The following is a 19,964-nucleotide window of genomic DNA, read 5'->3' as shown; positions in this document are numbered from 1 at the left end:
GAGTGACAAGGTCTTAAAGCACGAATAGCAACAGAAACACAATTCAATATATCCACTGTTGGCCATCAGTATATGTGGTTTGTATTTTTGAGAATTTTATACAAAAAAAGGGGGATCGTACTTTATGAATAACTGCAGAGCTGCCAAATGTCAATCCAAGTCTTGAGTTATTTCTGCCATCTAATTTAGAAATCAGATTGTATCGATTTAAATCAAATTGCCTTTGTTTGTCACTCTACATTGTGTATGTGAACAGCAGTGGGGAATTAGGTTAAAAGAAAATGGCTCCAAGACTGTCTGCAACTGTCTACTCTGACCTACAGTACTCAGTACAAAATGATATGTTGTGTGCAAACGTCTCACACACGAGCACACGCAGACACACAAACAACCCAATTCATTTGTTTTAGTGTATTTTCTTGACACTGACTTCCTCCCTGAGGTGATGTCTGTTCAGTCTAGTAGCATTTCTGAGATGAAAGACAAAGGAAAGTGACATTTGTGCTGGTGATTTTCATTTTCCTGTAATGAGTTGACCCCTCTGTCTCCATTTGACTAGGACGTGAAAGCTGTCTCTCCAGGGCCAGAGACACTGAAAGTAAACAATGTGCATTAAAATCGTTTTGTTTTTTGAAGCATCCGTTTGAACCTGTCACGCTTCCTGTGTTGCAATATTGTAATTGAAAAAATGTAATATAGTACTTCAAATTAGTGATTGTGTTATTATCATAATCATTAAACACACGCAAATTAGGTCTCTGGAAGGGTTGAGAATCATTTTAAATACGTTCCACCTGACTCGCCTAATATGAAACAATTATATTCCCTTCCACATTTTGGAATTTAAGTGCTCAAGATACTGCAACAAATAGCATTAACAATAATTACTCAGTTTTTAATACAGATTTTGTTCAGGTAGCTATGATCATTTCCACATGCTTATTATCCAGTTTTGTAAAATAACATACCTTTTGGTAATGATACTTACATCACGCATGTCATAATCATCATTTGAAATGTCAATACTCAATATTCTGATTATTCTTGTTATTATTATTTGATGTTTGATGTCAGTGTAGTCACTTATCCTGCTTCATGGGGATTCAACATAATGTGACAAGGTCCAAGCTGTTATAATCAACAGTATGTGAATCGTAACAATAATGCTGCCGTTAAAATGGTCGGCATGTTATATTGCTGACCAACTCAGCAACGCCACACGCTGGTCTTGCATTGTGTAGTCACCACGGGACGAGGTGTTGAGCGTCGTGTGTTTCATTGGACTTGCAGACGCCCATTTGTTGTCATTTGGCATGACAGCCTTGTTCATCTCAGTCAGGGTAAGATGCAAAGTCATCACCGCCTAATGGCACAAATACTGGTAAGGAAGCGCATTATGATTCATTGAGGATTGTGCACGGTGAGTCTTCCAAGAGCCAGCCAAGCTGTGTTTGCGAAATCGTTTACATCCATCTCCCCTAAAACTCTACAGTATGTGTAACGATCGCAGCGGTGAGAGAGAAAATGAGAAGTACAGCCATTAAAACAAATAAGGTCTCGGATTTTGTCCAATTAACATTTAACCTGGATACAATCAACTGGAGGAGAATGAAAGTGGAGGAATGTGGAGTGGATTACCCTCATTGTCGATGCCAACCTTCAGAGGCTGCAATTTTCTATTAAGGATGTCAACTCCATTGTGATTTAAGTGAGAACTTGTGGATGCCCAACATAGCTTTTCAGCCTGTAAGTGACTACAAGACTCTCCATATATTTGTGTGAGTCCCCTGGGTGCTTGACAAGATGCGACTACTTTATTTCTACAACAACAGTTAGGTTTCCCCAGGGTTTTGCCTGGTGTTCAAACACAACCCCCCCCCCCCCCCCAAAAAAAAACAACGCACATCCAGTTGCATGCATTGCTAGAAACTGTTTAACCCAGACTTAGAAATGGATGTCAACAACACAGAGAGACACAAACCTGACAATCAAAAGTGAAGAATAATTTCTCTCCCTCTGTTTCCCTCTCAGCAGTGAGCCAGCTCTGACAGTCCCCATGCCGTGCAGGAGGAGCCATTGTTTGTGCCCATTATAAAAGTTTAGGTCCTCACTAAAGGAGCCAAGGAAACAAGGCTCCTCAAGATTGACAGCAAATCTTTACTAAAAGTATAGAACAGGAAACTTTTTTTTACTTTGCACAAATGCCAACATTATGCCAAACACATGAATAATGGAGGCAGGTTTGCAGGGCCCATGCCACTCCACGCTTTGATCAAATAAATATTAAAAACGGTTGCCAAAGTAAGAGAATGCTTAATTGCTGCAAGTTGAATGATGAATAGGGTAGCGTGTTCTCTGAAAAACACAGGTTAATAGGCCTGTCAGACCCTGGTGTTGACTTTGCTCCAAAGCAAAGATACTGCTGAGTAATGCCAGGCCAAACAGGAAAGATTCACTTATTTCCAATGAGACCTTTAACCGCTAAAGCTGCAATGACAATCACACAACGGAAGCATATAAAGATTCACATCTTAGTATGATTCTTCCCTTCATAAAAATCGAAAACAAAAAGCACTGCAGTCAGTCGTTCTTGACAAAGCAAGTCGCTTCATCACGCTCATCCTTCTCTGCCTATTCAGCATGTGAGAGGGTGGGGTAAGGGGGGGGGGGGGGCACTATAAATCAAATGCTCCACTCCTGCTGAAGTGCTCCACAGGTCCAGGAGGACAGTGTCCACTTCCTTGCATTAATCTTTTAATGGACTTTCCTTCCTTCACTTTGGCAGCTACACTTCCTCCGACAGGTCAGCACCGATTGCCGGGGTCATTAGTCCTCTGATAGGCTGAACGATAAGATCAGCAACAATGGGGACAAGGTGTGGGAGAGGGAGCGCTGAGCCAGCTACACATCGCTGGGTTAAAGAGGAAAGTCGTCTTCCGCAAGGTCGTTTCCGAGAGAGAGGGAGAGAGAGAGAGAGAGAGAGACAGCTGGAGTCCATTTAGCACTGAAGAGCAGTGTTTGGGCTTGTGTCGCAGCGCTGATGCTTTGCTGTTGATAGATAATTCTGTGAATGCTGTATTCTTATAACAGCAAGTGCGGGAGCCTCAATATTGTGTCTTCAGTAATAAATGCGTGACATAAGACAGATCGTAAGCTTCCTATTCACAAAGAACTCAAAGCCCAGCTTCCCTTCACTGACCTTAGCTCTCTTGCAATATTAAAGTGATGACTAAATAGATTTGAAGACTTCCAGTGTGTGGCAGAATACTTCATTTTCGGACAAACTTCTCAAATGTGTTTTGTGAAGCACTCGCCTGCAGATCAAGGTCATCTTTGAATTATATGACTGAGTCCTCTGGTTCAGATCACAGCGGATAAGGCTGGAAAAGATTCTGGATTTCTATTAATGAGCCGAGAGGAAAGTATTTTATATAACAAAAGGGACAAAGGAGAGGATGTTTGTTCTCCAGGAAAAGCTTTTGGCCCGTCCTTTGATGCAGTTTTCACAGCCGGCCTCACACCAGTAAGAATTAACTGCAGACAAAAACAGTTCAATCCATATTGTCCGAGGAGAACAAATGGGCTGGAGTTGACGGGTTGATAGTGGGTAAATGTATTCCTTAATCTACACTGGGGTGTAAGGGTAACTGGGTAAATGTGGCCTACTACTCACAACAAGTCCCTTGAGAGATTATACCAATTGCCATTTCAGAAATGAATTCAGTGACCTACAGTAATGTGAATTTCATTTGCACACTATTTGCTGCCAGACCATTGTGTGTGAGCGTGTTAATTTCTGCCTCCTATCACCACAGCAGTGGTTGAAATATAAATATGAAAACATCTAAAACACATGACAGCCAAGCAGTCTGTTAGCATGAGCTGTGGCTCTGACGTCCCTGAATGGCCATCACAAAGTGCATGCTAAATGATTTAATTATGTTTTTTTTTTTTTTTTTTTTTTTAACCATAGACACTGCAAACTTACTTTACATTCATCTGGGAAATGGTGGCTGTACTTTATTGGGAAGCTATAGTTTATTTTGTAGATCATCTTAAAGATAATATGCATTTTATACATGAGAAAATTAAGTAGTTACTAACTACAACATTAAATTATGTGAACACATCAATGCATTTATTATTGTAATGCAATGATATAATATCTATACTGCTGTAATATTCTGAGAGAAGCAATCTGCATAATAACCTGTTTTACATCTGATACTTTAAACATGTTCATGGCCCTCATATGTCGCTATTTAAGTCAGACTTTCACTTGTAAAGAGTACAATTTACATTGTGGTATTTATATTTGGAAGAAAATGTATGCAATATGACCAAACGCAATCGTCACTTTCTCCTAAAACACGCTATTTTTTCTCCACTAACAGTTACGCAGCCTTTATTTTGACTTGGATAAGACTTGATTCAAGAATTAACACTGATAAAAATCCCAAATTATGAAATCTGTTTGCTTACCTCCAACTCCCGGCTATATATCAATGTGCCAAATTGTATGCATGCAACATAAACAATTTGTCTTCTTACACAAGATAACATTTATTGAAATAGATCAAGAGGAATCTCATGATGTTCCTTCTTTTGCAAAGTAATTATATTCTAACCACTAATCAAATTATGCTATGGTCTGCATAACAGCAACCCTACACACACACGCACACACCCACACAAACACAAGTCAGATTTAGTAAGCAGTGGGCTGTTGAACCCTCACTTAGTCCAACAGCCTTTTTCTCATGTTATTATTTTAGAAGACACAAAAAACACTTGGACTGATTAGTTCTGGGAATAAATGATCTCTAATTAGGCTAAGTGCTTCAGAGGGAATATTTAGAGGAAGAGGAGCTTTGAATTGCTACGCACAAAAACAGGAACTGAATCACAGAAGTGTGTTCTGTTTCTCTGATACTTAGAGACGGAAAGAGACTGGGTAGTTGTTTGGTATTGCAATTAGTAGTTTAGCTTCCTCTTGGAGTTTAATTGAGGAAAGATGAACTGCTATATAAACAAATCTAAACGTCTGGGATTCGCAGGAGGAAAAAGTTTGAACATTTCAACATCAGAGATGATGTAATCTGATGTCATTAAACTGCATCCAGATCACGTTTAGACTATTAAAGGGATACCAGGCAAATGATATCCCACTAGGGAGACCAGCTTTCTCTGGATCGAGCGATTACTCCTTTTCATTTATGAGAGATTACATTTCATTTATAGAACAATTATCTCGGAAAGAGTCAGAGGAATCAATGCCCGGGATTAATATAACAGAAGAGTGATTTAAGAAATCTTCAGTTCTTTACAGCTTTTACGTCGACTGTTGGCAAGGTGGAAAAGCTCTCTGGCGCCCTGAAAGGGATGTGAAGACTGTTGTGGGTGTCAAAACAGAAGAAAGGTCCAAATCCCTCTTGAATCATACGGCCATTGAGTGGTGAAATTATAAAAACAGCCCATACAATGTTAATGTTAAGGTAGAGTTGGGTTACAAAGGAAATCAAATTCTGTTGAAGGACGGAAGGTTATGCAGCACTTTAATGCTTTTGATGTGAATTTATGTTCTTTGGGGTCACAGAGAGCTCACGAAGAAATATCTGATTATAAGCCATATTAGTGTTATTAGAGTGCAAATCGACACGCATGTCAAGAATAATGACTGACAGGTGGCGACAGGTCGAAAAGAAGCCTCTTCCATAGTGATGATTTAGGGCGTATTACTGCAGCTTATTACTGCGGGACTCTGTCACACTCTTTTTAATGGACTTAATGAACTGACAAAGCACACAGAGTCATATACAAGCACAGCAGCAGATGATATATTGCCCACATGGGGTTGCAGGCAGCAGTATCAGAGTCTGAAAAAGGAAGCCAATGCATTCTGTCTCATGGCCTTCAGGTGGCGGCGACTCTGGCTGCAAAGAGAAGTTAGTTTGTATAGAAATCAATGAGACAGAGACAACGACTCATTTGACTCATTACCACAGTAAACATTGTACATGCTAGTTTCAAGTCTTCTTCAATACAGCACGACGTTCATTTGGTAAATTATAGTTTACCCATTTACATTTCACTCTTAGCGGATGGATTTGTGAGTACAAATTTAAAAATCACTGTCCAACAGTACTTAGCGGCTTTGAGCTAAAAGCTAAACTCTGATGTTTAGCAGGTATAGCATGCTCACTGTCTTAGTGTGGACTGTTAACACGCTAACATTTGGTAATTATCACAAAACAAAAAGTACACCTGCGGCTGGCAGGAATGTGATTCGTTTAGCAGGTATTTGTTTACAAGCTAATGTATTGGACACATTGAAATTGCAATATGCCTTTTTGACAGCAGGTGTTGTGACAAATCATAACAGAAAAAGCACAGGTGTAACTGATCATTTTTCCAGGACCCTGGTATTGTGCATGCTGGAGCGCTGCTGCTGCTCCCCCAGACACAAAGCCATTGTACGTGTTATTATTTACACCTGCGCCTTTCCTGCCATGACAAGTTCAAATGCCTGCTGAGAAAAGGGTTTATGGTTTGCTTAATGTTGCTCATAAAAGGGTTTATTAACGACTGGAATTGTGGTGTGTTTCTAGCTGCGACTGTTTCTGTGTTTTTCTTTCTCAGACAGACAAAAATGTGATTAATGAAGCTTTAATTTGTAAAGAAAATGAACAGTAATGTCTGAACAGAAATTTGCTGCTAGATATTGCTGGGAGTTACAATGTATCGTCAAAGATTAATACAAAACTGAATATTTTTTTTAGCCAAACACGTCGGATGGGGGCAACAAACAATGAATGATGGGTCTTGATTAGCATTACTGCCGTTTTGTCTATTGGAGGTTTAAGACAATGACGATCTGGACTCATAGAAAGCCAATAATGTGCTTAGCAAAATCCGTCTGTATCATCACTAATCTAAATCATTTCACAGAGTGCTCTTATACGATGGATAATAAATGTATTCTTGTAATACTGTGTTGTCATATCTCAGTTTTTATCCAAAATAACAACGGCAAAAATATAGGAAAAGCCACACTTACACAACAGTTGTTAATGTTATAAAGATGATCGCGGTCTGTTTTGAATGTTTATGCATGTGTTGTTTCATAAAGCAAGCGTCATTATAGTTAGGCAATGCAGATGTTAAGATGAACAGAAATACAGCTGTTAAAAGTCTCATCGTCTCACCAAACAGCTTTTACCTTGAGAGTGATGATTGTTTTGTTTTTTTCCAAGGACAACAACGAGAAACATATTGGAATATGAGAGTCTTTAAGCAATATTTATATGCAAACAACAGGTGCACAATGAAAATAGTAGGACCTTATGGATATGAAAGGAGGATTTAAACTAAGACTGACTGAAATCCTACAATATCAAGGTCTGCTTTTTTTTTTTTGTCCGACCTTAACCCTGAGCTCAGTTTCTTGCTCAGGGATACTGAAGCGTGGGCGCTCGCTGTCACAATCTTCAAACCCGAGCTTCTCTCAAGAAAAAGTACTGTGGCCTCAACTTCAACATCAGCATGCTGCAATAAAGTGACATAGATCCATAAACCTTGCTCGAATGCTGCAAGGGACAATGAATGATCCCCAGTGGTTTTGTCAGTACAAAGAAACCTGAAATTCTATTCATATCGTACATTCACAAAATGTACTTTACACTGATTGACTCAGAGGTGAGTAAAACACAAATACAATTGCTTCCCAACGTGCTGGAAACGCTAAAAGCTTTTCCAGCTTCCTGCAGCACAGAGCCAGCCTGTGATGTCTGAGGATGCTTCCATTACACATCAAAGCAAGTGAGGATGGTTTATTTATCTTTTTAACACATGCGCATTACTAATTACACTGCATATCACTTTAAAAGAATTCCACCTCCATCAAAGACGCGACTGTTCGATAGAGCGATTTTTCCTCTTTTCTTCTATTCTCTCGCCAGGAGAGGATTAAAAGCTGGTTAACGTTCAATTCCTTTAATGTCGCCTCCCTCCCCGCTGCCTGTTTCAAGCTAATTAAATTTCTTCCAGGGTGATTCTGTATTGGCTGGCTGACAGGTAGCATTATAAAGTGTGACCTTCCTTACGTTGTTATCCTTCTGACAGCTCAGAAACCCTGCTGGTGAGGAGCTGTGGGATGAAGCTATGCTGTCCCCAACTTTTCATGCAGTAGATACGCTTGTCGCGTTGAGTTAGACTTTTTGCTTCTGAGAATTTCATATAGATGTGCTCTACATAAAATTGACAAAGAGCTAAACAAGTGTTCCTGTTTTTGCATGCACTATCTTTGCATAATGTGAAAACACTTATATATGGTGCAGAATCGTCTTCGTAATGAGGTATTTTTAGACTGCTGAACGATGACACAACTCTAAGGTTGACTCATTTCTTTGAGTAGGACTGGGGAGCTGCTGTAGAAGCTTCTGCCACCAGCAGGTGTGTGCGTTTTTGTGTGTCTTGTTGGTACATGATGGGTTTCCAGTGGGATATTCAGCATGCTGATTATAATAAAAGTAAATGCAGTGCTCCAGACTTACTTTTTCCATCGGTAGCATTGGTAGTACCACCTTTCTCAGTTGGTCACACAAACATATGACTTAGTCACAGCCTTTTAATATACAGCATGGAATAATGGGTGGTGGAAAGTAACGAAAATACAATTGTGATGCTACTTTCTAATCTACACACATTTCACAGGGAGATATTCTACATTTTACTTCAATACATTTGTTAATGTGTATATGAAATACATTGCATACATATACAGTTAATTAAATCAAACAATGACATTAAATGAGCTCTATTTTCTTCAGCTACAACATAAAAGTGTACCTTACATGTAACTGTCGCAGGAATAATCTTATATTATAATATGCAATATTCTAACAACTAAAGAGCCCATTCAGCTGCATAGTGGATCATTTTACTTGTATACTTTAAATAAATTGTCTTGATTATATAGTTTACCTTTATTTTAGTAGGAATTTTGTTGTTTTTGTGCAGTCAGTACTTTTACTTAAGTTAAAGATCTTCGTACTTCTTGGACTATTTGTATTAATCAGTGATACGTTCACTGCATCTCCTCATTTTGCTATATTGTTTTTGGAACATGGAAACAGCCAAACAGATTGTTTCATAAAGTTTACCGCCGCTGTGCACACGCGCATGGCGTTTAATTAGCCTCAACGGGCAACACATAAAAACCAGGGGCATGTGTGTTATGCTTGCTCGTGTCTTTGTTTATGTGCGAGGACAATGTGTGAGGACAAGCGAGCACTGTGTTCAATTGTCCGTTCACCGAGCTCGGCCGAGTGTGAGGGCCCTGTGGCCAGACGCGCTGACTGGTTGTCAGGCTTCATTTCATCCAGATCTTCAAATAATGTCTTGTTGTGCGGCTGTGGCCAAAAAAACAGCAGCATTTTAAGAGTCACATGAATAATCATTTGAAAAACTAGACAAATACAGAGATGACATGACAGGAGAGGTCACCTTACGTGTTAAAGGGGACATGGGAATGAAAAGCGTGTGCACGTACATTTGGATATCTGGAGTGACTACCAACCCACAACTGTGACAACCGAGTCAGTTTTTTTTGGGCTGCCGAGATCATAAAACATGGGATTCATCAAGCCACTTGGCTCCCATTCCTTCACGTACCCGCCCTTCTCGGAGTATTGTCCACCCGTGGTCGACCTTTGCAACAGGATTTCTTTCTTTTAAGCCAATCAGAGCAGATTGGACTTTTTCAGAAGGGGGCTTAAAGAGACAGGTGCTAAAAGACAGACAGAGGGTGAATACAGGTATATTCAGTCAAAAATGAAGTAAACATGCCAGGGAGTGAGAGGACATTGGGACTGTTTTGCCTCCTGATACACTTGTAAATTATGCACGGGGAAGTCATCCATTTAACATCGCTGGTAGCAGCAACAGCATTTTTCGATAAATGAATTTGAAGAGGAAGAAGTGTTATCACGGGCACCAATAGGCTCCATCATGACCGAGTCAAATGATATGAAATACAGAACAGAAAATGTCTTGAAACTCTGAGAAAATGGCACGCTATTGGCCATATGTGCCCGAATGAGCTTGAGGAAATGCAATTACCACAGATGTGAGCTAAATTAAAAAGTGGTTAGAGCTAACTGGGTTTTTCATACAGTGTGTAGTCTTTAATGAAGACATTTCAAGATGCATTTTTGAAGGCAGATATAGATGTCCATGAAGTGGAACTACAGGCATTAAGGAAAGAGACTATGCATGTCCTGCCCTCAATAAGAAGCTCCTGCTGACGGTTTTCAACTTAGACAAACTCTAACAGTTTCCAGCCAAGCATTCACATCATTTTAAAGTGGTTGTGAAGCTGATAACTTTGTGTGACTGCAGAAAGGAGAAATGGAAGAAAAGGGGAAAGTGAGGATGGAGAAACATGCACAATGATGCAAAGGATGCAGTAGAAAATGAAAAAAAAAAAAGGAGGCTGACAAACATTCTGAAAAATAGGATTGTTTTCCAACTATGTGTCTGTGAATACATTAGAAACAGAATGTGCCAAGAGCTTTTCGGTTAACCTCTCCAGGCTGGCAGAGAGAAATGTAGCAGGAAGTATGAAATTGTCTTCATGCTAAATTGCACATGGTTTCTCAAACCTCACAACACATACTGCCTTTGAGAATGACGTTCTCGGGGCTAAGCCAGGAATATTTCAACGTTTCCTCAGTTGTTGTGAGTTCATCTTTCAAGATTTTGGGTCCATACAGAGATTCAGTAAAGAGGACACCCGCTCTCAGAAAGAAATTAAAACAAATGATTTCTAACCCTTGAATAATAACCCTTGAATACCCTTGAATAATAACAATAATACAGTAAATTATAGGCTTTTGCTGAAGCATAAAGAAGAGGTGAATTTTGATGAAAAGGGTTTTTTTTTATTTGTGGTTCTGAAGGAGCTCATGTCCTCCAGCAGCCAAACAAGCACTCAACCGATTTATGGGATCATTCTCCATGACCTCTGGTGGCAAAATACAAAACATGGAATAACTGACCTTGACACCGACCTTTCCTAGCTACTGAGTTTAAGATGCACCCATAACGTTTCAGTGCTACACACTAATAGTGTTGCGTTACTGGCTCCTGACAAAACCTTCCCAAGCCAACTTGAATTAATCAAACAAGCCGACGTTGGCCTGAAGCGACGTATTTCTCCAGATGGAGAAACATTTATATTTTTTTGTGGTTTGTGATGGTGCCTAAAGCTGCACTAATCAATATTTTAAAAAGTATGCAACGTGTAATAACAAAGGGGTCGACTGTACGCTAGGGGCGGAGCTAAATCCAAAATAAATATTATCAAATGTTACTTTGTACTTTTATTCGGGGAGAAAAGGAAACATGACCTGGAGTTCTTTTCTAACTGTGTGCACGGTGGACATTAGTTTCTTACTGTCATGTCAGCCCACGCAGGTGGAAACTAGTGTGGAGGGGAACTGAAATGAAACTTACAGTGTATCAACAATTTAATACCCTAAACATTAAATCATAAACATGTTGCTGCCTCAAAGACAGACACATTCACAGATACTGGTCTCTGTGCACATCACTAGTGTACACAGCCTGCTCACAGACAAAGTCGGTGAACATTTCGGAGCCTTTTAGCAGCTTGAAGGCCCAGGTATTTCTACCAAACACTCCTCAGGTGACCAGCAGCAACATGCTCAATGTCTCCTTGATGTGTCACCTTAACAAGCAAACAATATTCCCTCTATCCCTCGCTGGTCAATCAGCTGTTGTTGAAGACACAATGTCCTCTAGCTCCAATTGGCTTTGTTTTCCATGTTTGCTAAATCATGCTCACGTTTCTGTCATCATATCAGAATAACACCTCGTATTCACTCAGAAAGTACAGAGGGAGATGCTGTATTGTACACCAGGAATACATATGAGCCATTCTTATAGCTTTTATAGCAACAGCATTGTCTCATGTGTGGTAGACTAAACGATGAATCATCTTCCTTGTAGTGTGGGAACTGTGAGTGGAAACACCTTTTAAATCCTATTTGTCATCGTCCTGCTTTCTGGACACATACTATGACTACTTGGCTAAATATATCCGCCTGGGTGGGAAGAACATATTGTGATGCTGTGTAGTCGCAGCTCAACCACTCTGGAGATTTCTGCATTGAAAGGAGGAGTGGGCCGAGGCCATGTTTTTGTTGTTGTTTTTTGATCTTGCCCGCAGTGACGCCTGGTACCCCCGGCGGCCTTGGCTTTTGCTTGTACTCCTCGGTAAACGTCTCCACTTGGCATGATGTTTGCTAATTAAACAGATAGGTAACGCTAGTTGGATTGCAAACCGATACGTGAAGGAATCCTCCGCACAAGAGTGCTGCAATCTGTCCTCCGAGAGTTGCATGAGAAGGCAATAACAGCTAGGTAAACAGAGTTTGGAATCACAGGAAAAGAAGTGAGAGATGGACTTTGTAAGTATGTCTGTGACAGAGAGATAAGGTGCACACTACATCCCCGGACCTTCAAGATATGACTATTATGTGTGCTGCCTTCTTTGAAATTAAAACCTGGGTGAGATTTTCAATATCATAACAGCATCCCAGCAAACATTCCAGAGAAACTCATTCAACAGCACATGATTTGCTCCAGATAACTACACACGTGATAACAAACACAAGTTTATGATACCGACACGTGTTCAGAGCCACACCGTTTTCACAAATGGACACCTACCGCTTTTATGAATTATGAAGCACAATGTAATCTTCAGAAAGGCCAAGGTGAGCCTTGAAATATTCTGCACCACGGTCGCACGACTTGACGTCATCACCACGAAATGAAAGGGATGTTCAGTGATGATGTTAAATGTCCAAGAAAAAAGATCTTGACTTCGAGGAGAGGGGACTGGAAGTGCAAAAAAGCTGACTAATTAGACTAATTTAGAAGTCATTCCTGTATTACTATTATTAGACACTTCAGCTGAGCACGCACACGCGCACACACACACACACACGCCTTGTTTTGCACATAATGCTCTACACTTAAACCCACTGAAAATCATCACCTCAGGGGTCTTGCTATTTATAGTTTACTCCCTAACCCTTTCCAACCCCCCCTGCCATTCCTGCAATACACACCTTTGTGTTGCTCACCTCTCTCTCCCTCTTTTCTCTCTGCCTATCTGCATGATGGAAACATATTTCTGGCAGAGAGCTCCTGAAACACAATTCCTCCCCTGTCGATATCCTGCTGCCACCATCACACTTCTATCCATCTGTCTCTCTCTCCCCTCCTCCCAGTCTCTCTTCCCGCCTGCATCTTTTACCCATCTCCCTGAGCTCCCTCTCGTGTCCTGTCCAACACCCGCGCTCCTGGTTGACTGATCTGTGGCCAAGACTTCCTGCAATGTTAGAGTGTATAGCCCCCTCCCCTACCCCTCAACGCCACAATCAACCACCGTACCCCCCCCCCCCCCCCCCGCCTCTCATCTCCCCATCCCTCCTCCCGGTCCATCTTCATTCTGGGCAATTTCCTTGGCTCTCTGCGGGGGAACCCTCTGATGCCGTTTGTGGTGTGAATCGTTTTCACCTCCCTCCTTACCCATGACCCTGCACTGACCCCCCCCCCCCTCCTCCGCCCCCACTTCTTGCTTCGCTCCACGTCTCTACATTTTTCATAACATCCCATTTGGCCAGGTGAGGACGGCGGCTTCAAATCTATTATAAGGATGGCGTTTTCATTAGGTCAACACACCAACTGGCTCGTGCACTCACTCACACATACACACTGCACACTCTTGGGCGGCACCACACAACACGCACCCAACGGCTATTGACTGGTGACAATGGCAATAATCACCTCCACTAATCCATTTAGATCCTTTGTCATTGGTACTAGCGTGGAAGGGGGATTGAGTGGGATTGCGCTGGCTCTCCTCAATGTGATAAATTCTCGGCGGAGCAGGCGAGATTTATCAAAGTCAGAAACCTTGTAAAACAAAGCTAATCCGGCGACGGATTGATCTAAAGCAAGGCAGCACAAACCAAAAAGTAAACACAAACACACTTTGAAAAACTGGGGTGACCTGACCGACCGTTCTGAGGACAGAGTAGCAGAAAACAGAAGGGTGGAGCAATATGGACGTGTGAGATTGGCGTGCTGCGGATGATAGCAAGGACAAATACTCATTTTTTTTCTTTAAGATAATATAAATATCAACAATATGATACATTTTTATGCCAACGTCATTCTTATTTCCACTGGGCTTGACTAAGAATACTATGATATTGGTCTACAACTGCTAATTTAAAGGTTAATACCTCACTCTTACCTCTGCCCCGTCTCTTTTCAATGTACACTTGATCAATAGACTGCCACTGGCTTTGTATCCATCAACAAATAACTATGCAAATAGAAATCAATGGCCCGACAACAGAAAATCATTGGCTCACCAATTAAACCCTGGCACCTTTTCCGAAAAAGCCCGTGGACCATACGGGCACTTTTGGAAAGGTGCCGCGGACTGCAATAAAAAGGGTACGAAATTTTAGTGGACGTCGTTTCTGTGAACCTTTTTCTTCCGTCTTGAAACCCTAATCGGAATATCTCGATGATTTCAAGGAAAAGAGCGGCATGCATGAAGGAACGCGAGCATGAAACCGTGCACGATTGTTCTACTGCAGGCAAGAATGTGTTTCACACATTCTCTGTGCAGACAGGCTGTTCTTAGCTGCCTTAAGGGAGCCCTTATCCGTCAGTATGATCACCCTCCTCATAATCCCAAAACACTCAGTCATTGACCTTCTTATTCAATTGGTTTACTGTTTGAACAAATTATACAGCTCATACCCTTTCAAGAGGTTTTGAGCCATTGGGAAACACTCAAATAATCACGCAGTTACAGTCATGTAGACAAGCGGTGGGCAGCAAATGCACACACACACACACACACACACACAGTTGTGAGCACCTATTTGATTCAACCTGTTACCATAGCAACCACATGAAAAATGGCCACCAACACCTGCCATTTGGGCTAGTGATGAACAGTTGCAAAGATACAGCCTCACGTTGAAGCTGTATTCACACAGAATGTCCAAATAGCAATAAAAAAGAGCTAAATTAGGAAAAAATGGCACATTGACCAAAGTAAAAGACTATTTAAACGTGATACACTGTGAGGCAATTTACACCCAGCAATAATTTCACATATCCCATAATCCTTTTCATCATCATTGGAAAACACACCAAACAAACCACAGACGTGCTGTGTCAGGTGTTTTCCCATACTTCCCTGAACTCTGCTAACAAATTCTGACCTGCTTTCAGCGGTAGATTGCAGCGACACAGATGCATAAACAGCAATACAAAGAGACTGAAATAGGAGCGCTTCACATCAGTTTGAGCCCCGAGCAGGCTGAAGATTTGAAATGGGTCTCAGAGATTGGGGCAGCAGCAGGGTCTCAACCTCCCTCCTGCATTAATAACTGGAAAGATCATCTCAGATAGGAGAGAGCAGGTCGAGACTGGGAAGGGGGGGGGGGGGGGTGCTTAAAGGTAAGAGAGAAGGAGGAAGGAGTTGGCTTTGTACAGGGTGAGCTGATAGGTAATGAAGTTTGGGGGCAAAACGGTTGAGAGGTTTGGGGCCCATGGTCCTTGGGGCTTAGGGGTCCTTGACCTATTTTTAATAAGTGAGAGCCAGTCGGGGGCTCGGACAGAAGAAATAAATATATATTTCATCCAATGTCCACTTTTCACTGAATTAAACATTATTCCTATGACCTACAAACCAGATCGCAATAAAGCAAAACATACCGAGGCCTCAGCACTCGGTAATTAGAACAAGTTAATTGCTCACTTTCAGCACAGAGAAATTAGCAAAAAGGTCATCACCACCTTTTGAGAGATAGAGGGTTCCAGCTTAACTCTATAATTAGATGTTTGTTCTCAGTGGGGGTGTGACAAGGAATTGAATTGCGACATAGCTGATAATTGTATGTGGCAATTACTGTGTTTGCAAACTTAATGCTGCTATAATCAAAACTGAACAACAATGGATAACATAAATATTGTCATGTGTTTGGAGTCACTTGAACAGTATTGGACTTGAATTCATCAGGTGGTCAGCTCAATCTGTTGAAACCTGGCTTTTTAGCCAGAGTTATGCAGATTAAAATCCTCGTGCAGACCGAGTATAGTGTGCACTGGCAATCCTATGTCAACTTACAGGAGATAAGTCATCGTTATGTTCACAGCTTTCTCTCTGCTGGACACAAGTAATCTAAAAAGATGGTATCATAAGTAAAACAATGGGCATTTTTTACTTTTAAAAAAAGTGTGTCCGCTCTATCAACTCCAAATATTAATACTGCAGTGTGGCACAATGAGTATCTGATGCAACAATGTATTCCAGTGACCGTAATATGAGAGACGACAAGGGCAAATATGATGAGCGAAAGCAAAACGGGCAACGGTCACATGGGAAGGATTGCAGACTGGAGGTGTATAACAGCCTGTTCTTTATTTAAAGCCTTCCAAAAATGATGCATCCAGGGAATAGAAGTCTTCTATTCCAGTTATTCCAATATGACCATTAAAAAGTCATAACTAGACTTTGTCCTTACCTCTTTCCTTTCATGTGTGTCTAACGATAAGTAAGAAAACAGGCAGCGCAGTCAAGCAGAACAAAGTCAATGGGTTCAGCAAGTCTTAAAACAGGAATCTGAGTTTGACTGTAGTTGCTACTGGAGCTCCAGCGCTCTGTTGGCTTGGCCCACAGGCAGAAACACACACACACACACACACACGCTATCGGGTCGGGTCATATTTCATAGCTTTAATGAATAGCTACGGCCACTACTGACAATCCCCCCCCAGTGCAGAGAGACAATAATAAGCTCTGCATAATAACTGTCCCTCATCAGTGTTCACACATCACAGCATGCACACTCGCTCCCTTCCTTCCTCGTCATCTCCCGCTTCACACTTCTGCTAAGGAGGGGGTTCGTAAAGCAGAGCGGGGCGAGCAACGAGGCTCCCGTGGGAGCTGGCTACACGATAGAGCTATTATGCGGAAATAGGCTCGCACATTTCAGGGGCCAAAAGGGGGCATGCTTAAGTAAAGCATCCCCACTATTCACTTTCATAGCAGAGACGCAGCCACGGAGCCATGCAACGTCTCTACCACACACACCCACACCCACACTGCATTGCATCCCGGACAAACAATTCATATGCAGCTTGACGTATAATCTGAGCAGGACAAAACAGAGCAGAAATACACACCTAGGTGTTTTACAGCCGGGTGCTACCTTTTATTCAGTGGCAAATTCAAATTACCATCAGGTATTGTAGCTGGTCCACACATTGCGCTGCTGTTTAAAGAGTGAATGAATCTGTTGGGTAAAGGCATTTTCATTATTCAGTGCTGTTGCAGATTTCGAAAAGGCTCCGGCGAGAATATCATAATGGCATCGCTGGCCCATTCTTGCTCTCGAACCGCAGCGCTCTCAAGACCCATTGCCAACATTGAAGGTTTGTTGTATTTCCAAATGAGGATTAAGATTGAAGGATTTATACAAATGCCTCAACAGCTCTTTACAACAGCCAAAAGCCGTATACGACTCGGTTCAACCAAGTCTCTCTTTCTCTCTTTATTGTTCCGCTCACTGGCTCCAATCTCTGGCAGAATGAACCAAATTGATGCCACTTCACAGTTCACTATACTATATTGGAATCACATATGTCATATATTTACTCTGACATGATAGGCAATAATAAAGCCGTGATCTACTGGGAGTAATGAGGCGCTGTGAATGTAGCTACAGTTCGTTGGGTTCATTACTGAATAACCTGATGAGATGGAGGCTACGTTCGAGCTGCACTTGCTTCCTCCGTACCTCTACAGTGGATACACTGTTGGTTCTGACCAGATCAAGAGTACGTCCCTGAAAACATACAGAGCCAGAAACTTAAACTTGGTCACTCAAGAGTAGTGGTGTAACAGACCGCATATGATCGACCCCCCTTTATCTCGTTTCGGCCAATTATAACATTATCACGTGTTTAAATACAATCTTGTAATATGTACTCTTTGGTAAGACACTTAAATAAATCCCCATCTTCCCCTTTCCTGATTAATACAAAGGAAGAAGCCCCCCAAAAACATTTGAACTAAGAAAACTGCGAGACAGTATTATCTTGTGTGGGCAAAGACGTTATGATTTTGGATACTAGGTTATATAAATATAATTGACTCGTCTTAAGTGCAGACATACTCATCTGTTAAACATCTATTTGAATATGAATGTTTTCACCAATTCATGAGCAGAATATTTTTTCCTCTTCTGCCAAAATGTTATCAGGACATCTATACTCTTTGTATCGTGCTATACACAGGCACCGTGATCAAATGAAGGTATTCTTTGGTAAAAAAGAGATATTAGTCAGAGTTAAGAAAAAAGAGACATAAAGAGTCATGGACAGGGATTTCAGCCTGAAAGTTTTCCCAGCAAATATCAAGCTAAAGTGCCTGGGGAGGAATTTTTAGTGGATGTTCATTTGAACCCAGGACATTTTTCTTTGTCAGAAGAAAGACGGCCTACTTTTTTATCTTTTCTTCTTGTTCAATGGACCCACAGGGAGTCTTCCTTGATCCAGGCGGGATAGTGGGTTTAAAGGGATTCCTGTCCTTCTCCATAGGAAATGTAGCACAACGTTGCTGTTGTGCTTCATGTGTACAGATCCCCCCCCCCCCCCCGTAGAGATGGGGGGAGGAAATTGATTCTTAGATGCATCGCGATTCTCTCCGAAACGATTATGACTCGATGCCGAAAAGTCAATCGGAAATGTAAAACTCAATTATCAACGTTACAATTCTGGGACACCGGGCTATCCGTTCCTTACTACTGCCCCTGAACGCAACAGACATACTAGACCGGCCTTGTTCATGTTCTAAACTAGGCTAAAGCAGCATATGGATACAATGCACCCCCAATGCACCCCCTGGCTTTAAATCTAACGTATGGAAGCATTTTTTTTTGCTTCTTCTGCCCAACTCGGAAACCGGGAAGAAAATCACAAAGTAGATTAAAACTTTCTTTTGCCGAGGATCTGCGCTCTTATACTCAGCCGTTGAGAATCAGAGCTTTCACGCTATCTCGCACACTTTGGAAGCGAGATACAAGATTCATCCCAACGTTTTTGCGGACACTTACTGTACTTACCCCACAACCTAACACAAGCTTAAGTAATGTTATGTTAGTAACACGCTAGTGAACATCTGTTCATCATGGGTCACCTTCACCGCACACTTTATCACTATGTGTAGTTTCACCACATGTTCCAGAGAAAGCGTTATTTCTGCATGAGAGCTGAATGCCCATTCCCTATAACAAGACTATTTGTTTGAAGAGAAGTCTTTAATATGTATTTATGAAGAAAAGCAGCTGGTTAAGTCACATGATTTGGAACATGCTGAATTATGTACTTTCACTATGAGGATGCTGCAACAGGCCCACTTTTATTAATTTTCCTGTTGGTTCTCTTTGCAATGCTTGGAAATGTAACCCACCAGTTCACACATCTCTTTAACTTTTTTAATTAGCAATCATTACAAATATGCAGTGTTTTTAAAACAGCAGATAAACACAGTGATAAAAATGTTATAATTGTGATGCATCAAGATGAATCCAAACTCGATTTGTAATCACATCTTAGCCCTCTGAATCAAAATATTTCACAAGGTTTCTCTGCTAACTGTTTCTTTGAGCTCATATCTCTGTTCTCTTTATTCAGCTCCAGTCTCTTTTAACAGTGTCCTAAAAGCACAATTACATTACATGCCTTTTTTTTAAAAAACATTAATGGACTGATGCAATTCAACATCAATAGAAGGAACAAAAAACTTTTGCTCAAGTGTTACAATTGCAAAATACTACTTCTGG

Source organism: Clinocottus analis, unplaced genomic scaffold (assembly GCF_023055335.1).
Source record: "Clinocottus analis isolate CAN_PGR_092001 unplaced genomic scaffold, fCliAna1.0.p SCAF_20, whole genome shotgun sequence".
Classification (NCBI taxonomy): Eukaryota; Metazoa; Chordata; class Actinopteri; order Perciformes; family Cottidae; genus Clinocottus; species Clinocottus analis.
The sequence above is the reverse complement of the archived record's forward strand: the minus strand, read 5'-3'. Positions refer to the sequence as shown.